Consider the following 27,603-nt stretch of genomic DNA (forward strand, 5'->3'; position numbering starts at 1 on the left):
ACTGGCTCCTGATCAAGCAACAGCTCAATTTAAAATTCTCATCCTTGTTTTCAAATCCCTCCATGGTCTATTTATATTCAATGCCCCAATTCCCCCCCCCCCCCCCCCCATCACAGGTGGAAACATCTGGACATCGGCCCTATCCAACCCTCTTTATCCCTCGTGTACACACCCAGTTTTCCCATAAATGTATCTATGCTATTCATCTCAACGACACCAAGTAGGAGAAAGTTCCATTCTCTGGGAAAAGAAGTCGCTTTGGAATTTCTTATTGGATTTATTATGGTTATTTAATATTAATTGCAACTATGTTATATTCATTAGCTGCTATATATATCCTGCAAAAAGCATTTGGCAAAGGCATTAGTAAACTAAGGTACACTGTACTCATTGGGGTAGAATCTCCATTTTCCATCGTTGGCAGTGAGGTTCCCGATCCGGCAGAGAATCGGGCCAAAAAATGTGTTTGGCACCAGGCCCAATCCCGTTCCGATGCTCCAGTCCCCACAGCTGGTGGCAGTATGCCAATGGTTCAATTGCATCTGATTGACGGTCTCAAAGCCCAATTCTCCAGCTCCCGGGGTGCTCCAGCCCTCTCAGCCAAGATTCATGCGGGTGTGAATGGGTGCAGCTATAGTCAAACGTGGCCCTGACGCGGTGAGATGCATGGTAGCTCAACGGGGTCAGTGCGTAACAGAGGTGTCCCCCGCAAAGCCCATCGGAAAGCCCCAGTCTCCCCCCCCTCCCCCCGCAATGCAAATCCTGCCCCCAGCCCCTCCCCAACCGGCCCCCCCATAAGACCAACCCCCCCCCAATCAGATCCCCCCCCCTCCCCACACCTCCATCAGACCCCCGCAGCAGAGACCTCCATCGGAAACTCCCAATTGAGGGATGAAGTTGAGAAATCATCGTCCTTGTTGACACATTGACACCATGGCGGGATTCACCGTTTCTGACGTCAATTTAGAATTCGTGGACTTTCATGACAGCAAAACTGGCACCAAACCTGGACTGATTCCACCACTGTGAAGGGGCTAGCACCGGTGCCACGTGGAACACAATTGATTCTAATGAGAAACGGTGTCGGATTCGCCAGTTTCACGATTGATACTCAGGAGTCTGAGAAGCTGCAGTCGCAGATACACACTGCACTCCCCACACACACCATCCCAGCCAACAAGATGGCAGCGAGGACAGCAGCCCCACGCTTCACCGACACTGCGCTGGAGACCCTCCCGGACACCGTGGAGGAGAGGAGGGTGACCCTCTACCCCAGCCCAGGAAGGAGGCTGCCAGCTGCCGCTGTTAATCGCGCCTGGGCGCAGGTGGCAGAGGCGGCCAGCACCACCAGCGACACCGTCCGGACCAGCCAGCATTGCCGGACGGAACTGCAGGACTTCCTCGGGGCGGCCAGGGTGAGTGGGCAGCACTGTGCCCCTGGCACCAATCCCGTCCCACACACCCGTAACCCGACCCCCACAACCCGGTGGACAGCTCAACCTCCACCCTGCACCAGATGCCAGCACACATACCCATACTGGCTGCCGTGGCCAGGTGCCCTGGCCACTGATGCCACCAGCTGCCCACCCTCTGGGCTGCATGCGGCAGACTGTCGAACACTGTCATCTTTTGTTTCTCCCCTCTCACCTGCCAGGAGAAGGCTATGCACAACTGCCGGGAGCGTGAGAAGACAGGACCCCCTCCTGTCCTGGGGTCGCCGGGCCTGTAGCCTCTCACTGTGGCCAAGCAGAGGGCACTGGACGTGGTGGGGGCCCGGAGGAAAGGGAGGTCACTGAGGTGGAGCTCGGCCGTGGGCGAGGAAGTCAGACCCCGCTGAGTTGTGGTTTCCCCATGACACGTGTGTCAATGCCCGCACCCCAACCCCACCCTCCACAGCACCCTCACTCCCACATCACCCTCATCCCCACACCACCCTCACCCTACACCATCCTCCCACCCTCATTCCCCACCACCATCACTATCCCCCGGCCCATGGTCTAATCATGCATCTTCTTGCCTTGTGTCTTACAGGGCTTGCTGAAGGTGGGGGCGGGTGAATTCCGGCACCCCCGCCCCCAGCCAGTGCCACAGCCAGAGAGCCCCCCCCCCCCCCACCGCTCTCCTGTGAACCGAGCAGCGATGGGAGCTGCTCGGACACCAACCCTCCACCCCAGACTCAGTACACCCCGGAGAATGGGTCTGAGGATGACACTGACTTTGCGTCACAGCTGCCTCCAACATCCTCCACCATCCCAGAGACACTCACTTGGGTTGGGCATGTTAGTGAAGAGTCTCCTGGGACGCTATCTGATGCTCACCACACAGCTGCTCCAGTACAGCAGGTGGAGGTAGGCTGCGGACAGTCGGAGGGCAGGCCGACCCGAGGAACGAGCTGCCGTCCAGATGGATCACCAGCTCCTGGAACAGACAGCCGCATCCATAGGAGAGATCGTGCCTATCTAGGCCCGGTCATCCCAGAGGACACCTGCCAACAGTGACCCAGGTTGCTGGGCAGGAATCACAGCATGCCTTCTCCACTCCTGCTGTACCGTCTGGGGAACCACCTAGGCATTGTGTTGGGGCTCGTAAGGCTAGAAAGCTACACACCAGTTAATTTGTATCGGGGCTAGGGCACAGATCTGTAAATATTGTTGACATTAAACACCCTTTACCACAGTTACAACCTGTCTCAGTGCTCTGTCTGATGGCTGGGAGGGGAAGGCTGATCTGGGCTGGCCGGGAGGGGGGGAGGGGAGAGAATGGGTGGACCCTGTGGATGGCCTGGGCTCCACAGCACACCCCCCCCCTCCCCCCCCCCCTCCCCCCCCCCCCCCCCCCCGCCCCGACCATCTCCACCACCGTCACCCCAGGGGATTCGATGGAATGGCCAACTCACGTGCAGGAATCACCCAGGTGTACAGTAGAAAGTGCTACCGTGGGCAGGAGTCAGATGTTGTCAAACGATGGGGGGGGGGCATCAGGGCTCATCGCGGAGTGGGTTGTCATCATGCCCTCCATCCCATGGACCAGACCCGCTGTTACTGCCAGCTCAGTGCCCGCACCCTATAGTATTGCAGGTATTTATCACAGAGGGAGTTGCAGCAGCCGTGTCCCAACTTCCTCTCTCTCTCCCTCAGCTGCCACGACGCCGGTTTCATGATTTTTAAAAGCACAAGTGAACGGCGCCGTCGGGAACTCGGAGGAGGAGAATCGCGGAGGCCCAGGGGGATACCAGGTTGGGCCCACTAATGATATGCAAACGGTGTTTACTGTACGTGCATTCCGGTATACATTGACGCCGCTGTCGGACTGCCGTAGAATTGTGATTTGACATCAAATCGGCGCTCCCCCAATTTTGGAGAACCTATTCTCTGCCCATCGTTTTGCGATTTTGCCGTCGGCAAGCGGAGAATCCCGCCCCATGTCTTCTGGGATATTACTCTTCTGAACAGAATTGAACATCACTTCAAAGGCATCTCCTGTGCTGGCAATGTTTAAGAACTCCTATGATGTTGAGAGATGATGAACGTCAATGTTGTCTTCACTGCTTCTTGTCAGTATATGTAAAATCTTGCCCAATAAATTTGACCTGACTCCATAAATAGTAGTTGCCCAAACCTTGTAGGCCAACCACAGCTGGGGGCCTCACTGTTAGAAATTAACTATTTGGACCGTGAGGTTTTTTAGTTAGAAAGAGTTTTATACCTCAAAACGGCAAACTTTATTGGGAGTGGGACTGATAGGTGCCTTATTTCAAAGAGCGAGCACAGACAAATTGGACTGAATGGTCTCCTTTATTCTGTATGGATCCATGATACCATTAGCACAAGAAAGCAATAAAAAGCGGTAACTTGGGAGGAGAGGGGCAATGAGCTAAACTATCAAACAGTGACAGAGGAGCTACCAGTCTAACTGCTGTATTAAAATCACTGAAGTGTTCCTGGATCGGGAAAGAAGAGATTGTCCTTTGCAAAAATACATTTTTAAACTCTGCATCTAACTCCGGGTAAAATTGTAAATATTTCCACTTATGCGCTATTGCTGATTGAAGCACTTGGCAATAATGAAGACCACTATCGTTCCACAGTGCTATTGATTTTCAGCAGTCCTCAGTTTGCAGGAGTCTGCTCTCTGAAGAGCCCCAGTGGAGCAACAACAACACCAACAAGTTATGTTTATATAGTGTTTTCATGTAATAAAATATCCCAAGGCACTTTGCAGGAGCATCATGAAGCACTCTTTCACACCAAGCCACATGAGGGCCCAAAGCCTTGGACAAAGACCGTGGTGAGGGATTCTCCAGCCTTTCCCACTCTGCAGGGTCTACCCGTCCCACCGCAGTCGACCCCTGCCCCGGGTTCCCCGACGGCAGCATGAGCGGGAAATGTAAATCCTGACCTCGCGGGACTGGAACATTCCGCCTGCGGACGACGGGGAGCTGCCTCCGCTGGGGTGGGGGGGGGGTGGGGGGGGGGGGGGGTGGAACCCCTCACTGAGTCGGGGGGCTGCAGAATTCTGCCCATGGGTTTTAAGGGGAATCTTGAAGGATGGCAAGGTAGGTAGAGAGTTAGAGAATTTCTACAGATGTGCCACAGAGAGCATTCTATTCGGTTGCATCACAGCCTGATTTGGCAACTGCTCGGCCCAAGATCGCAAGAAACTGCAGAGTGGTGAACTCAGCCCAACGCTTCACACAAGCTTGCCACCCCACATTGATTCTGTCTACAGCTCCCGCTGGCTCAGGAAGGCAGACCGCATTGTCAGAGACCACTCCCACCCAGGCTTTGCCCTCTTCCAGACCCTTCCATCAGGCAGAAGATACAGAAGTCTGAAGACACGCACATCCAGACATAGGAACAGCTTCTTCCCCACAACTGTCAGACTCCTCAACGACTCCCCCTCTGACTGATCTGTTCCCTGCAAGAACACTATTCACGACGCCCTATGCTGCTCCTGCTCATGTATTTGCTTTGTTTGGCCCTAATTCCGCACTGTAACCAATCACTGTTTGTTGATGTACCATCTGTCAATGTACTCTGTCAATTATTCTTTTGTCTACTATGTACGTACTGTGTACGATTCCTTGGCCGCAGAAAAATACTTTTCACTGTACTTTACAATAAATATCAATCAATTTTAAGGAGGAATTTCCAGAGCTTTGGACCCAGGCAGGTGAAGTCACGGCCACCAAAAACTGGAGTGATCAAAAACAGTGATGCCAAGCAGCCCGAATTGAATAGGTGCCGATAGATCGAGGGGAGCTGGAGCAGGTTGCAGAGATAGGGAGGGGGCGAGACCATGGAGAGATTTGAAAACAAGGATGAGAATTTTAAAATCGAGGGTTCGCTTGATGGGGAGCCAGTATAGGCCAGCGATCACAACAACGTGAAGGGTGAACAGGACTTGGTGCTGGCATCAACTCTGGCAGCAGAGCTTGAATGATCTCAGGTTTACAGAGAGCAGAGTGTGGGAGGTTAGCCAGGAGCATGCTGGAATAGTCAAGTGTAGAGGTGACAAAGGCATGAACATCACCCACATGCTGAGCATTGCCTGCAGAACCATTTGCACAACTATAGGTTACAGGGAACATTCCCCGAGTGCATTTTCTAGGGAGATTGAGAGACACACTAACAGTCTACTTCCATTATTTCCCAGGAGCAGGATCAAAATAAAAGTACAGTGATCCTGATTCACTGAGAACTATTATTATAATGGATGTGTCGGATTTGTCAGTGTGCTCCCCACTCCATTCTTATCTTAGACTGCCCATATCAGGCGAATGGCACTGACCATTTCCCATTACCATGGGGATCAATGAAGAAGACACCACTCATATGCTTTAAGTACACAGGCTTTTTCAGGCAATGCAAATGCATTTAGCCCAGTTGAAAAAAACTCTGCTGATTTCAAACAAAGTAAGATCTTCAGACAGTTTTGCTCAGCTGTTCAAAGACTTCATTTTCCGACCTGTTAACAGAGCGAAACAAAGCTGCCCAATGTCTCCATCAGCCCTGCGTCCTATTGGCATGTTTGAAAATACGTTTCAGCCATCCCAGTTTCCCTATCGCTGTCGGGAAATGGAGACTTCTCGGACCCCTGGAGTTACTCACTGTCCGGGGAGCACAGGGGGAAATTTCCTTCACCACAAGCCCGCCCAGAAAATGAGGCGGATCCTGTATTTCTAATCTGAGTTTAGGGATAATGGGGAGGGGGGGGTCAATGGCAAATGGGATCGAATGAGCCAAAGTGGCACGAGGCAGTGAGTTTTGCATTCCACTGAGTGCTGTCTTCATTGCCTGCCTGAAGTGAGAATCTTTGCAATAAACTAAACAACCTCCCCTGGCACTGCTGTTTGCTTGTGATGATGCAGCTGTCTTTAACCTGGCTGGTCTATCCCTTCCATCTAATGTGCCATTGCAAAGAGGGGTCCCTGAGGGTTATCATCTTAAAAGACAAGAGACTTGAGCCTACAGACAGTTAACTATTGAATGATGTTGCTGCAGATTAGTTTCTGTTGTACATCCCTCGCTCCTGTCATTTGAGAGAAGCCAGGTTAACAAGGTCAGAAAAACCACTAGGAAATCACTGATTTTCTTCTTTTGACTCTCTGAAATGCACATGTCATACTTCCTGTTCCAATGGATTTCCAATGGTGTTACTCACAATATATTGGATGATACGATGTCTTAACGTATTGTAGAGTAAAGTCCAGTGTAATGTTCTGAAGTAAAATAATCTATTATCGATGCACAAGCAATACACTTTGATTCATTAAATAGAACATAGAGCATAGAACATAGAAGATACAGTGCAGGAGGCTAGTCGGCCCATCGAGTCTGCACCAACCCACTTAAGCCCTAACTTCCACAATACCCCCGTAACCCAATAACCCCTCCTAACCTTTTTGGCCTCTAAGAGTAATTTATCGTGGCCAATCCACCTAACCTGCATGTCTTTGGACTGTGGGAGGAAACCGGAGCACCCGGAGGAAACCGTGTGGGACATTGTTGCCTCGAACTCTCATTTTTAACATCACTTAATAAAGGAGGAAATAGTTAATGATATGGCAACGTGGAATATGAATTACTGTGAACTAAGTATGATAGCAAGGAATGTTTACTAATGCTGATTGAACACACTAACATGGTAGATTGATGAATAAATATTCCTTTAATACAACAAAGTCCAGATGTTAAGCAGAGTTGAAAGTCCACGTTTCATTGGCATTCAGTCAAGGAATTTAACTTCACTTATTAATGGTGGCTGCAGCTCAGGACCGCCCGACAGTTTAGAATTGGTTTAAATCTATAACAAGTTGAGATATCAGTGGAGACAGATATAATCTTCAATCAATATTTGATTATATACCCTTGGCAAATCACAAATGACTAATACTAATGACATTTCTTTTCCTGAAATGTTTTTATTGAAGTATGTACATATTATACACTATACAAGCAGTAAGTGTAACTGTGCTGATTACAATGTACATGCCCATTTCCTCTTATGCCCCCCCCCACTTCCTTGATTGCCCCCCTCCCTGCTCCCTTCCCTTATTGTTTCATGGTCCTTTCCTGGGCCTTTCGCTGTACAATGGGTGCAATCTGTTATTTGCAAGTGTTATTTGTTCCCTTCTCCCCCTTTTGTTGCTGCCCCCCAGCCCGTCCTGTTTTTGCCTTCCCTTGGAGAGGTTATGTTTCTTGTGTTCTGGTTTTAGGCTCTCTGGCCTGTCATAGAGTCATAGAACAGTACAGCACAGAACAGGCCCTTCGGCCCTCAATGTTGTGCCGAGCCATGATCACCCTACTCAAACCCACGTATCCACCCTATACCCGTAACCCAACAACTCCCCCCTTAACCTTACTTTTATTAGGACACTACGGGCAATTTATCACGGCCAATCCACCTAACCCGCACATCTTTGGACTGTGGGAGGAAACCGGAGCACCCGGAGGAAACCCACGCACACAGGGGGAGGACGTGCAGACTCCACACAGACAGTGATGGTTGTTTCCTGGCCTCCCCCCCCCCGCCCTTTTTACTGGTAACCTTCCCCCGCCCCCCCCTCCCCACCCCACTTTCTCCCCTGTCTGCTCACTGTGGTCCCGTTGACTCCCATGCATCCCCACCACTTCCCCTGTTCTATTGGCTGTTGGCTTCAAACAGGTCTTGGAACAGGTTGGTGAATGCTTTGTGGAAGCCCCCCTCTGACCCTCGGATGGCGACCTTGATCTTCTCCAGGTGGAGAAATTCTGATAGGTCTGCCAGTCAGTCTGCAGCTGTGGATACTGCTGCTGATCGCCAGCTGAACACGATTCTTCGCCGAGCGATTAAAGGCAAGCGTGTCTGTCCTCTTCCCCATGAGTATTTCTGGCTGGTCTGACACCCCGAAGACCCGCCATTGTGGGGCACGGCTCCACCCTCACCCCCACAACCTTGGACATTGCTTCAAACAAAGCTGTTCAGAAACCAACAAGTCTGGGCATGCCCGGAACATGTGGCTGTGGTTGGTTGGGTCTCCCTGGCACCATTCACATTTGTCCTCCACTTCTGGAAAGAACCTGCTCATTCGGGTTCTAGCCAGGGGCGCTCTGTGCACCACTTTCAGCTGCATGAGGCTGAGCTTTATGCAGGAGGGGTAGAGTTGGCCCTGCTCAATGCTTCGCACCAGAGTCTGATGCACGATCAATAACTCTCAAAGCGAGATTGGAGTAAAATTGAAGGCTTTATTGGACTAGATGTTTCCCCCAGCAGTGTAGGTACAGAATGCAGCAGCTAGGGAGACACAGACTCTTATACGCCCCCATCCTATTTCCGGCCTCAGTACTTCCTCCCATTTTTCCCGAGTTTTGTCCAGGGAGGAGTGCATCCTTTCTAAAAGTCATCCACACAGGTCCCCGCAGCCCCCCTCCCCCACCCATGACTGTCAGCGTCCAGTAAATCCTCTAGCATTCAGGGTTCGTGGTTATGTAGTCGTCTCCTTCCAGGTGGGTGAAGACGCTAGATCGTTTCACTGGGCCGTTAAGCCCCCTAACGTTCCAGATGACCATTCTGGGGTTTCTGTCCCTCCCCTCCCTTCGGGGTCAACCATACTTACCATGTGGATGCACATCTGCATTCCGGGGTTTCCCTTTGTCAAGGGGCCATCAAAAATGGCCATGGTCCACCACTCACACCATGAGGCCGGGCCCCTGCACTCCAGGGTTTCCCTTTGTCCAGGGGCCACCCAACATGGCTGTCAACTGTGTGTACGCCATGTGAGCGAGCCCCTGCGCTCTGGGGTTTCCCTTTGTCCAGGGACCCACCAAAGTGGCTGCTGACAGTGGCATCTTGTCCCACATTTCTGATATCGACCTGCTGAAGCCAGTCGAGAGCCCTTCCTCTCCTTATCGTTTCATTCCCCCACCCATGGTTTTGGTTCCCCTTTCTGCCCCCCACACTTGCCCCCCCCCCCCCCCCCCCCATACCCCCTTTTTCTGCCTACCCGCAGCCCCCCTCTCTCATACTTCCTGGCACTAGCTCTCCCGTTTGTGTAGTGCCCCTCCAGCCAGGGTCGATCTGAACCCCCCCCCCCCGCCCGCTCTAATGGTGTCCCTTCTATCTCCTCCTCACCCTCTCCTGCACTCTGCTGCCCTCGCCCCCTCCTTCCCATGAGCTGGTTCCCCCTGTTCATAGTGAGGTGATGCCGTCCCACGCAAAATTGTCCATTTCTTCATTTAATTTTCCCCGTGTCTTCCTCACCGCTGCCTCTCTTGCCACCTGTCCAGACCATTCTTATGGACGAACCCGCCCGCCTCTGCCAGGTCAGTAAAATAAAGTTCTTTGCCCTGGTAAGTTACCCAGATCCTGGCTGGGAGTAGCATCCCGAATCTCACCTTGTGCTTGCACAGGACCACCCTTGCATGATGAAATTCGACCCTGCACTTTGCCAGCTCCACCCAAATGTCTTCATACACTCTTATTTTTCTGTCCCTCCCAGTTAGAATATCGAACAGTACAGCACAGAACAGGCCCTTCGGCCCTCAATGTTGTGCCGAGCCATGATCACCCTACTCAAACCCACGTATCCACCCTATACCCGTAACCCAACAACCCCCCCCCCCCCCCCCCACCTTACTTTTTAGAACACTAGGGGCAATTTAGCATGGCCAATCCACCTAACCCGCACATCTTTGGACTGTGGGAGGAAACCGGAGCACCCGGAAGAAACCCACGCACACACGGGGAGGACGTGCAGACTCCGCACAGACAGTGACCCAGCCGGGAATCGAACCTGGGTCCCTGGAGCTGTGAAGCATTTATGCTAACCACCATGCTACCGTGCTGCCCCCCACCATGCTACCGTGTTGCAAGCCTTCATCTGTTGAGCCCAGCAAAGGATCGTTTCCCGGTCCTCGGCTGGGATTCTCTGAAATCCCGGCCAAGTGTTGACGCTGGCGTAAACCCCGGAGTAGTGTACGCCGGAGTCAAAGGCCTCCTGGCCCAGCAATTCAGCGGTCTTGAGGGGGCCAGCATGGCGGCAGAGTGCTGCGCGCTGCTCCGGCGCCATAAGGCGGCCCTGCACGACCGGCGCGTTTCCGCGCATGCATTTAACGGCCATCTCCGCACATGGTTGCCGTCTCCACACCGGTGCATGCGCGTGGTTGCCGTCTCCGCGCTGGCGCGGAGAAACATGTCGGAGACCTGCAGCAGGCCGCGCGGAAGGAGGTAGGCCCCCTCCAGATCGCGGGCGCCCGCCCGTCGGAAGCCCCCGATCGTGGGTCTGGACTCGGTGGAGGCCCCCCCAGAGTCAGATACCCCCGCCCCCACCAGGACGTCCACCGTGGCTGCGGGTCCGAGCTCCCACCGGGTGGTACCAGGTTAGAACCACGCTGGCAGGACTCGGCGGAACACAGGGGGCAGTTTGGCCGATCGCCCACGGAGAATCCCAATGGGCTTCCAGTTTCCTCCCCATGCCATTGAGCTCCATCTGCATGGCAGCCAGCGCCTCTGCCACTTGACTGTCACCTTTATCTCGGCCTTAATGTCATCTTTATTGCTTAGGAACACCCTCCGTCCATCGCCTGGCGTCAGGGGGGAGCTTGTTTTCCAGGACCCCGGTATCCCTCTCTCGGGGGAGGTCGGGGACTCCTCACCTCGTGGTCTGCCTCTTGCTTGTCATTTCTGTCCCTTGTCGCAATTCCTTGTGTCCCTGCGGCCTCTCGAGCTGTTGCTTCCTGGCACTTTTGTTGTTCGTACTACTGTTGCGAGTGAGGGGACGTTTAAGTCTGACGTTGTTGGCTAAATCCGGCCAGAAGTGTCTATTTTTCTCTCGTGTGGAGGAGAGCCACCTCAGAGACCTCTCAGCACACCCCCGTCACTGGCAGTTACTAATACTGATGACATGATAACAACACCATAAGCGGAATTCTCTGACCACCCGCCCCCCCTGGGTTGGAGAGACGGGTTGGGGGGGGGGGGGGGCGGCGTGAATCCCGTCCCGCCATTCCGACGCCGGCTGCCGTATTCTCCGGTGCCGGTTTTCAGGCGGGGATCACGTCCCGCCAGTCGGGGGCGGTTGACAACGGCCCCCCGGCAATTCTCCGGGCCCCGATGGGTCGAACAGCTTCCCGTTTCTGGCCAGTCCCACTGGTGTGAATTGGACATGGTCCCACATGGCGGGACCTGGGTGGAAGGCCGGCTAGTGCGGTCCTCGGGGGTGGGGGCACCAATCTGCAGGCGGGCCTGTGCTGTGGGGGCACTCCTTCCTTCCACGCCGGCCTCTGTAGGGCTCCGCCATGGCCGGCGCAGAGAAGAGGCGCTAACTCGCACCGGCCCTTCAGCGCAACCTGGTGCGGCGCCAACCCCTCTGGCGCCAGCCTAGCCCCGGGAAGTGCGGAGGATTACACAACTTCTGGTCGGCCCGACGTCGGAGTGGTTCACGCCGGTTTTTACGCCGGTGTCGGGACAGGGCGGGTATCCATATGTCCACAGGCAAAGAGGCAGGTTTTAAGGAGCGTCTCATGGAAGAAAGAGAGATAGACAAGGAGAGAAGTTTAGATTTAGGGCCTGAACCTCCTGGCCATTCGCCCCATTGGGATCTTCTGGGTCCCCCAACGGCACACCCCTGCCGCGGGTTACCCGGCAGCCAGGGGCGCATTCAACAGGAAACCCTGTTGACAACGGCAGGAGCAGGTGATCCCACCGCCGGCCAATGGCTGGGTTGGGTTGTTGCGGTAAATCCCACCTGAGGGCCTTGACAGGCTTGGCCACAATATGGCGTAACGATTATGACTGGGGGTCCTCAAGAGGCCAGAATTGAAAAGCATCGATATATTTTTAAAAATAAATTTAGAGTACCCAATTCATTTTTTTCCAATTAAGGGGCAATTTAGCGTGGCCAATCCACCTACCCTGCACATCTTTGGGTTGTGGGGGCGTAACCCACGCAAACACGGGGAGAATGTGCAAACTGCACACAGACAGTAACCCAGAGCCGGGATCGAACCTGGGTCCTCGGTGCCGTGAGGCAGCAGTGCTAACCCACTGCGCCACCGTGCTGCCCCAAAAGCATCAATATCTTGAAGGGTGGGTATGGAGAAGATTAAAGGGACAGGGAGGCAAAGGGATTTGAAAACAAGTGTGAGAATGTTAAATGTAGCCAATGTGGGTTCGTGAGCATAGGAGTTATGGGGGAACTTGGTACGAGTTGGTGGCGAGTTGGGGCTTGGTCAGTGGTGTCCTGGAACATTCTCACGATTAAAAGGGGTAGAATCTGGGAGATGAGTCAAGAATCTATTGGAACAGCCAAGTCCAGGCTCCCTTGAGGTAATAAAGCACTGGATGAGATTTCCTACAACAGAGGAAACGGCGCGATTATGAGATGGAAATCGGAGGGTTTTAGGGACGACATCGATATGTGGTGAGGAGATCATCTCGGAGTGGAACATGGCACCAAGGTATAATATTCAACAGTTAATATTTGATTGGTAACATGGTAGAAAATGTTTGTGAGGTCATTGCTGTAACCATGAAGCCTAACTAAGAGGTTTATGGATTTTATTAGCATGCATGAAGAAAGCATTGTTATCTGGTGCAGTGTTCTTTTGCCAGGTTTGTTATCAGAGATCTGTTTAATGATGTATTACGTGACTCAGTGGTTTCACAGAGTATGCCTGGTAAACCTTGAATTCAAAAACTCACACTTCCTCGACCCCGCCACTTGTACTGTCATGAACTTATAGCACAACAGCCAATTTCAGAAAACTATCTTTTGCTTCCTCCTCATTATTCCCTCAGTGGGTAGCAACGTGCCCTTTTGACAAACAACTCCCAGAGTTAGCAACATGACCTTCCTACTCTAACTCGTGAAGTGACTCTGTGCCAAAAGTTCTATTAACAACAGGATTTAGACGGGACAATACAACAGTTGACATAATGCTCTTTGCGCGCCCTCCTGTTGAGTCCATTCACAGGCATGCTGCCCTGTGTTGAACTCTGCCACACAAATGTGAAATACTCCTGGTTCTCTCCCCCAGTCTGTGCTGAGCTGGCTGATCCCGGCTATGAAGGCTGCAAGGATGCCAAGATTGTCATCTGCAACTTCAGGCTTGGAAGGGGAAGGGGGAGGGTGAGGGAAGGTTGGCACGGGTGAGAGAAATGACATACGGGTGATGGTTGTTCCTCTTGCTTGCCATTTAGCGCCGTCATGACCTAGATCTTGCTGTAGGGGGCACAATTTAAAAGTTTGCAGATGATACAAAACTTGGAAGCATTATGAATTGTGAGGAGGTTAGTAGTGTAGAACTTCAAAAGTACAGAGACAAGTTGGTGAATGGGTGGGCAGGTGGGCAAACAAAGTTCAATGCGGAGAAATGCGAAGTGATTAATTTTAGTAAAAAAAGGGTAAAATTCCAAAGGGCGGGAAGAAGCAAAAGGACCTGGGCGTATATGTGCACGAGACATTGAAGGTGGCATCACCGATCGAGAGAGCAGTTAATTAAACATAGAGTATCCTCAGCATCATTAATAGGGGGATAGAACGCGAGAGCAAGAAGGTTATGTTTGACTAGCCTGAAACATTAGCTGGGTCTCAGCTACAATATTGAATCCAGTTCTGGGCGCCACACTTCAGGAAGGATGTGGAAGCATTGGAGAGAGGACAGGAAAGATTCCTGAGAATGGTTCCGGGGATGGGAACTTCCATCATGAAGATCATTGAACAAAGAATCCCTACAGTGCTGAAGGAGACCATTTAGCCCATCGAGTCTGCACCGATCCTCCGAAGGAGCACTCTATCTAGGTTCACTCCCCCACCCACTCGTCCCACCCTAACCCCGTAACCTAACCTACACATCCCTGGACACTAAGGGGCAACTTAGCTTGGCCAATCCACCCAACCTGCACATCTTTGGACTGTGGGAGGAAACCGGAGCACCCGGAGGAGACCCACGCAGACACAGGGAGAACGTGCAGACTCCCAACAGACAATTGCCCAAGGCCGGAATCAAACCCGGGTACCTGACACTGTGAGGCAGCAGTGCTAACCACTGTGCCACCCATAAAGATAGATTGGAGAAATTAGGTGTTCTGACCCTCTGGGGAGTAAGGGAGTGTGCACCATCCGATTCCCATTAGCTCGTAACGAGTATGAACTCCCCCCGATAATTGTGGGGGGCTTCCCCCTTTACAGGGAAGGCTCCAGCCTGGGTGAGGTCGGGGGAGAGTAACCCTTTGAGGTGTGGGAGTTTAGCTGTGTATCTTAATAAATCTCTTGCTTTGGATCCTACCGTCTGTCCCATGCGTGTTTCTCGCTACCTTAGGACTACTTTCCTTGTGAAAACAAGGCTGAGAGGAGATTTGATGGAGGAATTCAAAATAGTGAGGGGGCTAGAGAGAGTCGACAGGGAGAAACTGTTCCCACTTGTGAAAGGGTCGAGAACGAGGGCACACAGATTGAAAGTAATTGGCAAAGCAAAAGAGATTTGAGAAAAACTTCTTCACACAGTGAATGGTTAATTAAGGTCTGGAATTAACCGGCTGATGGTGTGGTGGAGGTAGATTTGATCGCGGTATTCAAAAGGGAATTAGACTGTGACACGAAAAGGGATTTTTAACAGTGTTATAGGGAGACGGTGTGAGAATGGTGCAAAGGAAATTTGTCATTTGCAGAGCTGGGGCAGACACGATGGGCCGAATGGCATCATTCTATACCTTAGCAATTCTGCGATTCTGTCATGGCCAGTATTAGAAAATACATGTCTGTAGACATTGGGTGAGGACACCGGATTGTCCTTCACTGATAATCTCACTAATCAACATTGGCTCCTGCAGCCAATGCCTCAGTTTCAAATTTCTCATCCCATCTTCAAATCCCTCCATGACCTCGCCTCTTGCGACCTCTGTAAATGCCTACAGCCCCCCTCCAACTCAGTGATCCTCCTTTTTTGTGCAAACCCTGTAGTGATCTCTGTGTGTGCATGTACATAATGTGTAATCAGTAGCACCACATAATCACCAGAGGGCCGGACCAACAGGAGTATTAAAAGCAACCACATTGTGTCTCTCCCTCTATCTTGGGTGCACTGTGACCAGGGCAGTATCAGATTAGTTCAGATGGCTAGTGGAGTTACGTATAGTTACTGTAGTTAGATCCTGTTAACCTTATCACTAGTACCAAAGTCAAGGTAAAGAACTCATGCAATTATTGTTATAGTAACTCAATAAACCTTTTGTTACTACTGGGCGAGTTTGATGGCTAGAGCTTCAGCTGCACAGGTTCTAATGCCTTGAATTTATTTCCCATTTTCTCCTCCTGTAAGGTGCTGTTTAAAACTTATCTCTTTAAGGGCAGCACGGTGGCGCAGTGGTTAGCATTGCTGCCTCGCGACTCGGAGGTTCGATCCCCACTCTGGGTCACTGTCCGTGTGGAGTTTGCACATTCTCCCCGTGTTTGCGTGGGTTTCGCCCCCACAACCCAAAGATGTGCAGGTTAGGTGGATTGGCCACGCTAAATTGTCAAGTAGTTGGAAAAAAAATTGAATTGGCTATTCTAAAATTTTTTAAAAACTCATCTCTTTGATTGTGCTTGTGGTCACCTGTCTAAACGGGCTGAATTTCACCATGAGTTTTGAGCTCCTGCTTTAAGCATGGCAGGTGGGCTATTGAGGCTCCAGGCCTAGCCAGACAACCAGTAACTCTAAAGCGTCAGCAGTCCCATTGGGGTTGCTGAGGCAGCTAGGAGACCTTGTGGCCGGCACACAATGAAGGTGCCATTGGACTGGTAAGTAAAAATGAAGACTTGGAATGGTTCAGGGCAGTAGCCACGTTGAATTGCTTTCCCAGCCTCTGGCTCTGATGGTCCACCAGTACTAGAGGGGGCTACTAGGCTGACGGTGGAGTGGGGATGGTCTTCCCTGCCATCAACAAATTGGCCCTGTAAAGTGACCCCTTAATTGGGACCTTCATTATGCAAACAAGTTGCCCAGTCATGAAGTGGCAAGCTGATATGCCTCACAGCCTGTCACTGGAAGAACTCGGCCCCGGGATTTACCACCCACTTCCATCCACTTTCAGTCCCACTACCCAGGGACCAGAAATGTTCATCCCAATGTTTCCATCTTTGATTTGGTGCCAGCCTTTCTCCGATTACAACTTTTGTACTACAAAAAACACAATTATTGTTCCTGCGGTCAACAGCCAGCACTGTTTAAAATTGCACATGAAGGTGCATTTGAATAAAGCTCTGGAGACTGACTGGGAACTGTGGGGATATTGAGGCACAGCTCCAGTAAAGTGTCACGGACAAATATTTTTTTCATTCATTCATCGGGGGGGTGGAGGTGTCACTGGCTAGGCCAGCATTTATTGCCCATCCCTAACTGTACTTTAACTGAGTGGCTTGCTAGGCCATTTGAGAGGGCTGATAAGAGTCATACACTTTTTCGGGTGTCTGGAGTCACATGTAGGCCAGACCAGGTACGGATGGCAGATTTCCCTCCCTCCAGGACATTAGTGAACCAGATGGGCTTTGGCAACACTCACCTTGATTTTATGGTCATTACTCGACTTTTAATTCCAGAATTTTACTGAATTGAAATTTTACTCTCTGCCATGGTGGAATACGAACCTGGCTCTCTGGATTAGTACTCCAGCGACAATATAACTGCAAATATGAAGTGTAATTTATCTGTAAATACCATTGATGCAGGTTTTGAGGATAAACAGGGAAACATAGAGAAAAGAAGCTGGAGTAGGCCATTCAGCCCTTCGAGCCTGCTCCTCCATTCATTATGATCATGGTTGATCATCCAACTCAGTCACCTGTTCCCACCTTCCCCAGGACAGAAACATTGATTGATTGCGGCAGAATTCAACGTCCAGTCATGTTCCAGGACCATAATGATACAATCAATGAGCAATTTTACTGCCTTTCTTAACTTTCAATCTCTGGCAGAGGGGTTCAATTCATTTTTGAATCATGAGTTGGGGCGGAATTACTTGTTTTTTTTGCAGACTTTTTAGGCAGTATTAGATAACAAGAAGTTAAGAGGAATGCTTAATGTAAGACAGGAAGAGAGTCATATGTGGTATGAACATGTGTTACAGTTTGTTTTTAATGTATTAAATGAAACCATATTTTGACTAGGTATGTGCAGACTCAATGCATATCTGCTTTGAATGAAGAAACATAACCCCTTCGGCCTACTCTTGCATCGTTGACCTCAGCCGTGCCCTCCTCTGCAATTTTGTTACTTTCATGTCGCATCTATGAAGTATTAAATCTCTTTGTGTCGCCCATACTACCAGGAAGGCACACACTTGCTTCCTGCAACTCACTCCCCATCAGATTTTCCTCCTAACTTAGTGGACTGTAACGCAATGGGTGGAATTTTGATGCAAAGGGTCAGCGAGAGTGGCGACGCGGCAGAATATACGGCGAGAATCGGGAAACACAATTCCTGCCGGCGAGATCGCGTTTTCTGATTTTCCAGGTCCCTCGCCAGTGGCTTAACGAGAATCCTGCCACGGAAGGCTGGGAACCTTGTTTAAATACATTCTAATATCATTAGAGAGCCCTCCCGCTGGGACATCTCCCTCACTCCTCACCAATGTGGGGCGAAGGGTGTGGTACACGGACAGCTGAGACTTTGCACGGTAGCACAGTGGTTAGCACTGTTGCTTCACAGTGCCAGGGTCCCAGGTTCAATTCTTGGCTTGGGTCACTATCTGGGATGAGTCTGCACGTTCTCCCTGTGTCTGCATGGGTTTCCTCCGGGTGCTCCGGTTTCCTCCCACAAATCCCGAAAGATGTGCTCGTTAGGTGATTTGGACATTCTGAATTCTCCCTCAGTGTACCCGAACAGGCGCCGGAGTGTGGTGACTAGGGCATTTTCACGGTAACTTCATTGTAATGTTAATGTAAGGCTACTTGTGACACTTTCAGAGGGTCAGTGCAGACTTGATGGGCCGAATGGCCTCCTTCTCCACTGTAGAGATCTCAGATAGCTGGAGAATGCTGGCAGACACGAGAGGCCTGATCATTGATGGGTGGAGGTGGGGGGGGGGCTTCCTTGGATGAGGGTTGGGGGGGGGCGGTGCTGGGGGGCCTATGCCAGCAGTGACACAACATTACCTGGTCATCGGTGTGGGAGGTGGGCGTGAGATTGTGCTGTCGTTCTCACACTGCACAGGGAGGAAGGGCTGAGCTAAGTTTGCAGAAGGGTCTGCAGAGGGTAGCAACATGACATGTCAGTTTGGATGCTCTAGATGGGTGATCAAAGTGATTTTTGACACTAGCCAATTATTACAATGCTGTCTTTTCTAGTTATTACAATGGTGAGTGGGAGCGGGCATGTTATGGACATCGGAACTACTGGGGGATTTTAGTGAGCTCACCGTGGAGGTGTGAGGTCTGTGTTAAGGGGTGCTGAGGGAGACATGGAGAGGCAGGCATACCCTGGCTGCATGAATGAGGTCATTAATCGTCTTCCAACACTGCAGCCCTGTCCTCTTTTGGAATGATCTGGCGGCCACAGCCTCCCAGGCAGGGTTGGTCACTTAGCTGGATGGACATCTGCCCGGTCGTGGGTAGAGGGTACCCCGCCTCTGCTTGACCCCATCAGGAAGGTTGCCGAGGGCAATGCCATGAAGCCTGGTGCAGGTATTCCTGGCAGTCACCCCCTCAATTTGACTTGGAACAAGTGCTGGGGAAGCATTTAAAAGGAGCCCCCCCCCCCCCACCCGTCTCTGAGGTAAGCCGCCATGCCCCATTTGCATCTTATTATCGGGCTGGGCACTGGATTCTCCAGTGTGAATATCCGCTCTAGCTTTAATTGACAGCCCTTGGACCAAAGACAGTTACGTGCTATTACTTCCTCTCTCTGCAGAGAGCACTTAACCGTCTTTGATGTGGTCAAACATAAACATGATGGCTGGTTTCACAGTTGGCTACTTGAAATCCACACATGCGTAAAGTGATGTGTGATTCAACAATCCAGACAGCTGGCTGTGTGTGCAAGAAATGAAAGCCTTGCAGATTAAAAATCTGAGGGGGTTTGGACCCAGCCGATGCAGTTTTCTCTTTTTAGGAATTTACAGGTAATGCTTCCTCTGCCTGAACCAACAGGTGTATTGCACAGGTGAGCTTTAAAGCAGTGCTTTTTTTCGCTGACTCTGTCTGGAATGCTTTCTAGCTTCCAGTCAGAGGTCTTTGTAATGGGACATTCTCTTATAAAAGATCTCTGGTGGGATATCTGTAATTGGGGGGGGGTTCCTGGTAGAGTCTCTTTTATGGGAGTCTCTGGGTCACCCTCGTACTGTGTGGGGCGATGACCCAGACAATCCTGTGGTGGGAGGGGGCTGAGTTGCATTGCTGGGGGGTTGGGGAACGTGCTGCCGGGCCGCCCACTCAAAATGGCGGCCCGATAGCGGGATTCACGAGGGAATCCCTCGTAATCACCGCCACGCAAAGCGCAACCCAGTGGTGATTCACCTCTGGTGGGCTGGTTTAGCACACTGGGCTAAATCGCTGGCTTTGAAAGCAGACCAAGGCAGGCTAGCAGCACAGTTCAATTCCCGTAACAGCCTCCCTGAACAGACGCCAGACTGTGGCGACTAGGGGCATTCACAGTAACTTCATTGAAGCCTACTCGTGACAATAAGTGATTTTCATTTCATTTTTCAAATGGAAAATTCTGATCCTAATCGAAATGGAAAAGGACTGCAGAAAGCGATTTGGGGGTCCTCGGGCATAAATCACAAAATGTCAGCATGCATGTTAAGCAGGTGATAGGGAAGGCAAACAGATTTTTTTGCCTTTACTTCAAAGGGAATGGAGTATAAAAATAGGAAAGCCTTTCTCAAACTATGCAAGGCAATAATTAGACCACACATGGAATACTGTGAACAGTTTCAGTCCCTTTATCAAAGCAAAGATATACTGGCATTGGAGACAGTCCAGAGAAGGTTTACCGGGTTGATTCCGAGTATGGAAGGATTTTTCTTTTTGAAGACAGGTTGAGTAGTTTGGGGCCTGTACTCATTTTGTTTAGAAAATCGAGAGGCGACCTCATTGAGACATATAAGATTTCCAGGGGTCTTGACAGGATAGATACTGAGAGTTTGTACTCCTTGTCGGAATGTCTAGGACCAGACGGCATCATCTCAGAGTAAGTGATAGCCCATTTGAGACAGAATGAGGAGGAATTTCTTCTCTCAGCGGGTAATGAATCTGGGGAATTCTTTACTGCAGAGGGCTATAGAGGCTGGGTCGTTAGGTATGTTCAAGGCTGAAATAGACAGATTTTTAATCAGCAAGGGAATCAAGGGTTATGGGGATAAGGCGGGAAAGTGGAGTTGAGGATTGTCAGATCAGCCACGATCGCGTTGAATGGCGAGGCAGATTGATGGGCTGAATGGCCTACTTCTGCTCCTAAAATCTAGACTCACCCAAGTGCAGTAACTAGTAATGCTGTGGTGCACTGTTGGAGGCATTGCATCTTTTGGATTAGTCATTGAACTCCCTCTCAGGGGATATAGAAGTCTTCATGGCAATTTTTCAAAGAGAGTTGGGGTGTTATCCACGGTATCCTGCCAATGGTTATCCCTCAATCAACATCACTGAAAAAAAAGATTATCCACTTATTATCACATTATCGTTTGTGTGGGGCTTACTTGTGTTTTCGACATTACAACAGCGGCTACAAATCAAACCAACTTCATTTGTTGTAAAGTGCTTTGGGGCATTGTGTAATCTTTAGAGGTTGCTATGTAAATGCAAGTTTAAAATTCCTTTAAGAGAACTGGGCAAGGTGATACATCAAGGTGACACACTCCCCCTACTCACTGCAAATACCGCAAAGTAATTAATATGTTTTAACACACCCAGCGGTGATGATTGTCCGCAGACACATATATTCCAAATCTCAACAGGTTGTCCTGCCAATAATACTTAGGAAAGTGGGAAACATAAATGTCTTCCCATGTATTCAGCATTTTAAAACAATATGATTTATTTATGGCCTTGCCCATTAATCAAAACTAAAGGATGTTGAGGTTAAGCTTTAAACTTTTAAAAAATACTCTCCTGGAAGAGAACTCTGACTAAACAAAATAAGAGAGAAATATATCTTGTCTGGGCTGCAAGATTAGTTGATTAGGGACAGGAATTCTAAACTCTTTCCCTCTTTAAACTGTCTGCATCTCTCAAAGTTCCTTCAGAATCTTAGATGAGTTAATATTTGTCATTAATATCTGTTAGTACTGCTGGCTGACATTAATGGAGAGAGTGCTCTTGTGAGTTGTGTAGTACAATATTTGGTTCTGGATGAGAGGAAATGCTGTGGGTGTTGGGGTACAGACTAAGAACTAAGGGGTGTTATGATTTCCACAGAGACTGATAATGGCTTAAAGAGAAATTGGAACTTCTAGTTATTATCTGAAAGATTGACACAACAAAATTTCACCATTTCAAATAACTTATCTGTATCAATGCCTACGCACTATCAATTGAACACTATCAACTTTTTGTTGGCAATTCACAAGTGGATTTCTTTCTGCTTTTAATGACCAACCAAAACTTCCCAATTCTGTTACATTACCCGGTCACTTGAGTAGACATCCAATCACCTGGAACCAATCCAAAGTGTTTCGCCTCACCCAAGGGTCTGTTCTTTTCCTTTCTTAATGCTATTCTCAGCTAGGCTAATCCTCCAGCTTGCTTCTAACTCCTTGGCCTTCAAACTGAGCCTGAGCTCTCACCCGCGTGCTGTGTGGTGGACAATAAAGTCACCATTTTCTCCTTAAGCTGCAGGTCTGGCTAACATCAATCTCCTTGCTCTCCAATTCCTAATTGCTGAAAACTACAACAAGACCAAACTGTGATTCCCCTTCTGTCTGTGATATCTCTAGAATGTGGCGAGATTTGGATTCGTGCCTCCGGATCAATAATCCAGGCCTGTGGATTACTCGTCCAGTAACATGATCTCTATGCTGCCCCCTGCCCTTGTAGAGCAAACCTTCACCTTGTGGTTCTTCAGCATCCTCTCTGCTGCATACGCTCAATCACACCGTGCTCACAGGGAGAGATTTATTTTAGCAAACGTCTCTTGATCTATATGTGTTAAGCTCACATGTTCTTTTTCTCGGTGTTGTTTGACAGTATGATTGAAGTGGATCACAAACAAACTCAAACACACTTCAGTCTAATATACTGTGAATAAGCTTACAAGAGCAATTCAAACTGAAGCAGGATGATGTTTTCGCACTTTGCACACAAACCATTTTGCGCAGAATCAAAGTCTATGCCAACCCATCCCTAATTACCCTCGAGAGCCCCCTTCAGAGGCCCCAAACGCCTGGTTGCCCAGCCCTCTCAGCCTCCAGTCTTAGCACGAACAATCAACATCAAATAGTCACTTGATAGTTCAATACTCATCGCCAATGCAGTGTCTTTAATAAAGGGTAGCAAGCAGGTCGCGAGCACTCTGGTATGGTTCATAACTGGAGCATGGTAATCCTATTTGTCAAGATAACAGGAGCCTTTGGTGGATGGAGTTGCCAAGACTGAAATGAGCTCCATATATCCTGGGATTAAACTCCCGCTCTGATTTGTCGGTACCTGCAGATTAAAACATTGCGCGCTGACAAAATGTTGCAACTTGAGTCATTGTGACTTCAGCCTCATGATGCATTGGCTCTTGAACGTACCTTTAAAATGTGTAATGGACAAATCATAGGCTTTGCAGATGCAGTAACAATATATTGTAAATAAATAACAAGTCACAGTGGCCATCATAACACGCTACTGCACAATTGTTAATTCCCACAGACATGCTCGCAATTCGAAAGAAACCTGCAAAAACCAGGTGATATATTGAAATATCACACAGCTGATGTTCCCATTTAATGTAACCCTGAGAAGCAACTCCTTTCCTCACCTTCCCCCCCCCCCCCCCCCCCCCCCACTTCATCCTTGCTCATGCTTCATCCATGAGTTATGTGTGTTCATTTAAGGTGAACATTGGTAGTCAATTCTATGACAAAGGTTCATTCCCGCTCACAGTCCTGCCTTCAAACTTTAGTTGTGCTGTGCGTCTTCTTGTCTCTAATTTAAGCTTGGGCGGGATTTCCATGCCCTCCCCGCTGGTGGGGTCCTCCGGTCCCACCCCGCCGAACCCTCGCCACAAGTTCTCCGGGGATGGATGGCGCAAACAACGGGAAACGCCCTCAGACCATCAGACCTAGGAGCAGAATTAGGCCACTCGGCCCATCGAGGCTGCTCCGCCATTCAATCATGGCTGATATTTTTCTCATCCCCATTCTCCTGCCTTCTCCTCATCACCCCGATCCCCTTATTTTTTATTTATTTTTTTAAAATTTAGATTACCCAATTATTTTTTCCAATTAAGGGGCAATTTAGCGTGGCCAATCAACCTACTCTGCAGATTTTTGGGTTGTGGGGGCGAAACCCACGCAGACACGGGGAGAATGTGCAAACTCCACACGGACAGTGACCCAGAGCCGGGATCAAACCTGGGACCTCAGTGCCGTGAGGCGGTTGTGCTAACCACTAGGCCACCGTGCTGCCCTCCCCGATCCCCTTATTAATCAAGAACCTATCTATCGCTGTCTTAAAGACCCTCAGTGAATTGGCCTCCATAGCCATCTGCAGCAAAGAGTTCCACAGATTCACCACCCTGTGGCTGAAGAAATTCCTCCTCATCCCGTTAGTCTGAGATTGTGCCCTCTGCTTCTAATTTTTCCGATGTGGAGACATCCTCTCTATGCCCATTCTATCCAGGCCTCACAGAATCCTGTACATTTCAATAAGATCCCCCCTCATCCTTCTAAACTCCAAGTACAGACCTAGAGCCCTCAACCGTTCTTCACACAACAAGCTCTTCATTCCAGGGATCGTTCTTGTGAACCTCCTCTGGACCCTTTCCAAGGCCAGCACATCCTTCCTTACTGCTCTCAATACACCAAATAGGGTCTGACCAGAGCCTTATACAGCCTCCGAAGTACCTCCCTGCTCTTGTATTCTAGTCCTCTTGACATTAATGCTAACATTGCATTTGCCTTCTTAACTGCCGACTGAACCTGCACATGAACCTAAAGAGAATCTTGAACAAGGACTCCCAAGTCCTTTTGTGCTTCTGATTTCCTAAGCATTACCCATTGAGAAAATAGTCTATGCTTCCATTCCTCCTTAGAAAGTTCATAACCTCATGCTTTTCCGCATTGTATTCCATCTGCCGCTTCTTTGCCCATTTTCCTAGTCTGTCCAGGTCCTTCTGCAGACCCCCTGCTTCCTCAATACTACCTGTCCCTCTACATATTCTGCGTGGGTTTCCTCCGGGTACTCCGGTTTCCTCCCACAGTCCAAAGATGTGCAGGTTGGGTGGATTGGCCATGAAAAATTGTCCAAAATTCTATGATTAACCTAGGACAAAAGTTTGGCGCAACATCGTGGGCCGAAGGGCCTGTTCTGTGCTGTATTTCTCTATCTCTATCTATATCTTGGTGGGTTGCTTCCAGTGCCTCAAAACATGCCATGGATGGGGGTGGGGTGGGGGAATCTCATCCGTAATCTTCAACTTGCCATGCTACATTGTACAATAGAAGGGCTGGTTTGAACTTGCTCTGTAAAAACATCAAATCGGTCTCTTGTGCAGCTGTGAATTGTGCTCAATTCCCGTACTGACTGAGAATTCTGAATCACCAGAAGGATGTGGAGACTTTAGAGAGGGTGCAGAAGAGATTTACCAGGATGTTGCCTGGTATGGAGGGCATTAGCTATGAGGAGCGGTTGAATAAACTCGGTTTGTTCTCACTGGAACGACGGAGGTTGAGGGGCGACCTGATAGTGGTCTACAAAATTATGAGGGGCATGGACAGAGTGGATAGTCAGAGACTATTTCCCAGGGTAGAGGGGTCAATTACTAGGGGGCATAGGTTTAAGGTGCGAGGGGCAAGGTTTAGAGGAGATGTACGAGGCAAGTTTTTTACACAGAGGGTAGTGGGTGCCTGGAACTCGCTGCCGGAGGAGATGGTGGAAGCAGGGACGATAGCGATATTTAAGGGGCATCTTGACAAATACATGAATAGGATGGGAATAGAGGGATACGGACCCAGGAGGTGCAGAAGATTTTAGTTTAGACGGGCAGCATGGTCGGCACGGGCTTGGAGGGCCGAAGGGCCTGTTCCTGTGCTGGACTTTTCTTTGTTCTTTGTTCTTTGTAATACAACAATAGGTAACAGCTTGATTTCCCTTCCCTAACCCAGGATCGATGAAGCCAACTGTAGCGGGGAAGTGGAATAAGGAAGCATTTTCACACTAAGGGTAGTGAAAATGTGGAACTCTCATAGAATCGTAGAATTTACAGTGCAGAAGGCCATTCAACCCATCGGGTCTGCATCGGCCCTTGGAAAAAGCACCCTATTTACGCCCACACCTCCACCCTATTCCCGTAACCCAGTAACCCCACCCCATCTTTTTGGACACTAAGGGCAATTTAGCATGACCAATCCACCTCACCTGCACATCTTTGGACTGTAGTAGGAAACCGGAGCACCCGGAGGAAACCCACGCACACACGGGGAGGATGTGCAGACTCCGCACAGACAGTGACCCAAGCTGGAATCAAACCTGGAACCCTGGAGCTGTGAAGCAACAGTGCTAACCACTATGCTACCGTGCTGCCCCTCTCTTCCTTAAAAGGCATAATTACCTGGGCCAGAAAGTGAGAGAGGGGGAGGGTGGTGGTCGATGGAATTGTATCTTCTTTATTCATGCATGGGATGTGGCCAAGCCAGAATTTATTTCCCATCCCTAATTGCCCTTGAGAAGCTGGTGATGAGTCAGTTTCTTTAACCGTTTGCTGTCTACGTGGTGTAGGTACACCCACAGTGCTGTTAGGGAGTGGGTTCCAGTGACAGTGAAGGATTGGTGATATAGTTCCATGTCAGGATGGTGTGTAATTTGGAGGGGATCTTGCAGGCGGTTCTGTTGCTACCTGCCTGCGTCCCTTATGCTTCCAGTTGGGAGAACAAGACTGAGGATTTCCCAGCAATCCTGTGAACAAGTCCTTTCAAGTCCGAGATCGGTAGAGTTTCTTTAGGTCTGTGGACCAAGGAAAATTGAACAGAAGTAGGTAAATGGAGTTGAGATATCGATCAACCATGATCTAACTGGATGCTAGAATCGACTTGAAGGACTTAATGGTCTACTCCTGTTCTTGTGTACTGGTGCTCCTGTATATGTGGGCTGGATTTTGTGGCCTGGCGCTGGTGGGCGAGGTTGATACCAGGTAACCTACCTGCCCTTGGGGGCAATACCCGCACGGTCATAACCCCCTTTAACCTGACTTTATAGTCAGGATGGGGGGTGAGCACCCTGCGAAATCCCGCCCTTAATTTCTAAAGAACTAGACAATCTGATTCCAAAGTAGCAAAAACATTCTGCAAATTACCTACAAATCGGTAACCTTAAGGTCTGTTCCTGTCCATTTCCTTTTGAATTTCCAGTTATTTTGTCTGATAAAATCAAAACACATGCAAAGAAATTCCACCGATCCTTTAAACCATTTGCAACACATTTCCTTTCTCTGTTTCTGAAGGCGTTGAGTGATTGCACTGATGTTAGCTGCCTTCCGCTCAATGGCCACTCTTCAAAACACGTCAAAATAACTTCACTTTCCTCATTGTCACAGAGAACAGCTTTCACAAGCTAATCAGCGAATGATTGTGCCCAGATCTTCCTGATGGGCTCATATGATTATGAGCAAGCTGTTGATAACCCAGCATTATATCAGCAGTCTTGAGAAATCACAAGATTGATCCCACATTACAGAGACCAGCAAAACCTTCTGCGGCCCATTCAGTCTCCCTTTAACTCCATCCACAGCAGACCCGCAGTAGATTTGAGGGTTGCTGAAGGTTACTTGAAAAACTAACAAGGAACGTGATTGATAAGACAGCAAGAGAAGATGAAAAACATGGAGAGATCCTCGGGGTAGTGAACTTATACTTGCGAGTTTTACGTTGCTTAAACAGTCCACCTCCCAGTACAGAAAGTGTGCACAGTCAGATGAGAGAGAAAGGTCTTGGCTGGTCAGACCGCTT

The 27,603-nt window shown here is 49.6% G+C and overlaps 1 long non-coding RNA gene across 1 annotated transcript in view; it reads right to left on the minus strand.

The window, feature by feature from the left end:
- LOC119953520 overlaps positions 1-27,603 on the minus strand; it is an 80,466-nt gene that overhangs the window by 26,913 nt on the left and 25,950 nt on the right. Inside the window, exon 2 of the long non-coding RNA XR_005458039.1 lies at positions 20,929-21,099. This is a non-coding gene — a long non-coding RNA (uncharacterized LOC119953520). The remainder of the gene's footprint in view (positions 1-20,928; positions 21,100-27,603) is intronic.

Source organism: Scyliorhinus canicula, chromosome 18 (genome assembly GCF_902713615.1).
Source record: "Scyliorhinus canicula chromosome 18, sScyCan1.1, whole genome shotgun sequence".
Lineage (NCBI taxonomy): Eukaryota > Metazoa > Chordata > Chondrichthyes > Carcharhiniformes > Scyliorhinidae > Scyliorhinus > Scyliorhinus canicula.